Raw genomic sequence first — 2,500 nt, forward strand, 5'->3', positions numbered from 1 at the left:
TTTTGAGATGTATAAGAGATGTAGGTCATGAGGAAACCAACACCTACAGCCACACCACCCTGAACAAGCCCAATCTCGTCTGATCTTGGAAGCTAAGCAGGGCCGGGCCTGGTTAGTATTTGGATTGTAGACCACCTGGGAATACCAGGTGCTGTAGGCAGTTTTTTTTTTATTTTCTCTTGTTCCGGCTTCCTTCAATGCTGGTTTTGAGATGTATAAGAGATGTAGGTCATTAGGAAGCCAACACCTACATACACACCACCCTGAATAAGCCCAATCTCGTCTGATCTTGAAAGCTAAGCAGGGCCGGGCCTGGTTAGGACTTGGATAGGAGACCAACTGGGAATACCAGATGCTGTAGGATTTTTTTTTTTATTTTCTCTTGTTCCGGCTTCCTTCAATGCTGGTTTTGAGATGTATAAGAGATGTAGGTCATTAGGAAAACAATACCTACAGCCCCACCACCCTGAATAAGCACAGTCTCGTCTGATCTTGAAAGGTAAGCAGGGCCGGGCCTGGTTAGTACTTGGATAGGAGAGCACCTGGGAATACCAGATGCTGTAGGACTTTTTTTTTATTTTCTCTTGTTCCGGCTTCCTTCGAAGCTGGTTTTGAGATGTATAAGAGATGTAGGTCATTAAGAAGCCAATACATACAGCCACACCACCCTGAACAAGCCCAATCTCGTCTAATCTTGGAAGCTAAGCAGGGTCGGGCCTGGTTAGTACTTGGATGGGAGACCACCTGGGAATACCAGGTGCTGTAGGCAATTTTTTTTTATTTTCTCTTGTTCCGGCTTACTTCAATGCTGGTTTTGAGATGTATAAGAGATGTAGGTCATTAGGAAACCAATACCTACAGCCACACCACCCTGAATAAGCCCAATCTCATCTGATCTTGAAAGGTAAGCAGGGCCGGGCCTGGTTAGTACTTGGATAGGAGACCACCTGGGAATACCAGATGCTGTAGGACTTTTTTTTTTATTTTCTCTTGTTCCGGTTTCCTTCGAAGCTGGTTTTGAGATGTATAAGAGATGTAGGTCATTAGGAAACCAATACATACAGCCCCACCAACCTGAACAAGCCCAATCTTGTCTGATCTTGGAAGCTAAGCAGGGCCGGTCCTGGTTAGTACTTGGATGGGAGACCACCTGGGAATACCAGGTGCTGTTGGCCTTTTTTTTTTATTTTCCCTTGTTCCGGCTTCCTTCGAAGCTGGATTTGAGATGTATAAGAGATGTAGGTCTTTAGTTAACTAATACTATAGCCACACCCCCCTGAACAAGCCCAATCTCATCTGATCTCGGAAGCTAAGCAGGGCCGGATCTGGTTAGTACTTGGATGGGAGACCACCTGAGAATACCAGATGCTGTTGGCCTTTTTTTTTATTTTCTCTTGTTCCGGCTTCTTTCAATGCTGGTTTTGAGATGTATAAGAGATGTAGGTCATTAAGAAACCAATACATACAGCCACACCACCCTGAACAAGCCCAATCGCATCTGATTTTGGAAGTTAAGAAGGGCTGGGCCTGGTTAGTACTTGGATGGGAGACCACCTGGGAATACCAGGTGCTGTAGGCCTTTCATTTTTATTTTCTCTTGTTCCGGCTTCCTTCGAAGCTGGTTTTGAGATGTATAAGAGATGTAGGTCATTAGGAAAACAATACCTACAGCCACACCACCCTGAACAAGCCCAATCTTGTCTGATCTTGAAAGCTAAGCAGGGCCGGGCCTGCTTAGTACTTGGATGGGAGACCACCTGGGAATACCAGGTGCTGTAGGCAATTTTTTTTTATTTTCGCTTGTTCCGACTTCCTTCAATGCTGGTTTTGAGATGTATAAGAGATGTAGGTCATTAGGAAACCAATACCTACAGCCACACCACCCTGAACAAGCCCAATCTCATCTGATCTTGGAAGCTAAGCAGGGCCGGGCCTGGTTAGTACTTGGATGGGAGACCACATGGGAATACCAGGTGCTGCAGGCCTTTTATTTTATTTTTTATTGTTCCGGCTTCCTTAAATGCTGGTTTTCAGATGTATAATAGATGTAGGTCAGTAGGAAACCATACCTACAGCCACACCACCCTGAACAAGCCCAATCTCATCTGATCTTGGAAGCTAAGAAGGGCTGGGCCTGGTTAATACTTGGATGGGAGACCACCTGGGAATACCAGGTGCTGTAGGCAGTTTTTTTTATTTTCTCTTGTTCCGGCTTCCTTCGAAGCTGGTTTTGAGATGTATAAGACATGTAGGTCATTAGAAAACCAATACCTACAGCCACACCACCCTGAACAAGCCAAATCTCATCTGATCTTGGAAGCTAAGCAGGGCCCGGCCTGGTTAGTACTTGGATGGGAGACCACCTGGGAATACCAGGTGCTGTAGGCAGTTTTTTTTTATTTTCTCTTGTTCCGGCTTCCTTCGAAGCTGGTTTTGAGATGCATAAGACATGTAGGTCTTTAGAAAACCAATACCTACAGCCACACCACCCTGAACAAGC

At 45.3% G+C, this 2,500-nt stretch overlaps 2 non-coding genes and 10 pseudogenes across 2 annotated transcripts in view; all 12 read left to right on the top strand.

Moving 5' to 3' along the window:
* Positions 1 to 41: 41 nt before the first annotated feature.
* Positions 42 to 160, top strand: LOC142126516 (5S ribosomal RNA; annotated as a pseudogene).
* A 288-nt stretch (positions 161 to 448) lies between these two features.
* Positions 449 to 567, top strand: LOC142126112 (5S ribosomal RNA; annotated as a pseudogene).
* An 83-nt stretch (positions 568 to 650) lies between these two features.
* Positions 651 to 769, top strand: LOC142126335 (5S ribosomal RNA; annotated as a pseudogene).
* An 84-nt stretch (positions 770 to 853) lies between these two features.
* LOC142126489 (5S ribosomal RNA) lies at positions 854 to 972 on the top strand (annotated as a pseudogene).
* Positions 973 to 1,056: 84 nt separating this feature from the next.
* LOC142126666 (5S ribosomal RNA) lies at positions 1,057 to 1,175 on the top strand (annotated as a pseudogene).
* Positions 1,176 to 1,258: 83 nt separating this feature from the next.
* Positions 1,259 to 1,377, top strand: LOC142126557 (5S ribosomal RNA; annotated as a pseudogene).
* An 83-nt stretch (positions 1,378 to 1,460) lies between these two features.
* Positions 1,461 to 1,579, top strand: LOC142126355 (5S ribosomal RNA; annotated as a pseudogene).
* An 84-nt stretch (positions 1,580 to 1,663) lies between these two features.
* LOC142126443 (5S ribosomal RNA) lies at positions 1,664 to 1,782 on the top strand (annotated as a pseudogene).
* An 84-nt stretch (positions 1,783 to 1,866) lies between these two features.
* LOC142126131 (5S ribosomal RNA) lies at positions 1,867 to 1,985 on the top strand. Its single transcript, XR_012685067.1, has one exon. It is a non-coding gene; the product is annotated as a 5S ribosomal RNA (ribosomal RNA).
* Positions 1,986 to 2,067: 82 nt separating this feature from the next.
* On the top strand, positions 2,068 to 2,186 carry LOC142126274 (5S ribosomal RNA; annotated as a pseudogene).
* Positions 2,187 to 2,269: 83 nt separating this feature from the next.
* On the top strand, positions 2,270 to 2,388 carry LOC142126386 (5S ribosomal RNA; annotated as a pseudogene).
* Positions 2,389 to 2,472: 84 nt separating this feature from the next.
* Positions 2,473 to 2,500, top strand: part of LOC142126155 (5S ribosomal RNA) — a 119-nt gene continuing 91 nt past the window's right edge. The window contains exon 1 of the ribosomal RNA XR_012685090.1: positions 2,473 to 2,500. This exon is cut by the window's right edge and continues 91 nt beyond it. This is a non-coding gene — a ribosomal RNA (5S ribosomal RNA).

The sequence above is a fragment of the Mixophyes fleayi genome, unplaced genomic scaffold (assembly GCF_038048845.1).
Source record: "Mixophyes fleayi isolate aMixFle1 unplaced genomic scaffold, aMixFle1.hap1 Scaffold_270, whole genome shotgun sequence".
NCBI lineage: Eukaryota > Metazoa > Chordata > Amphibia > Anura > Limnodynastidae > Mixophyes > Mixophyes fleayi.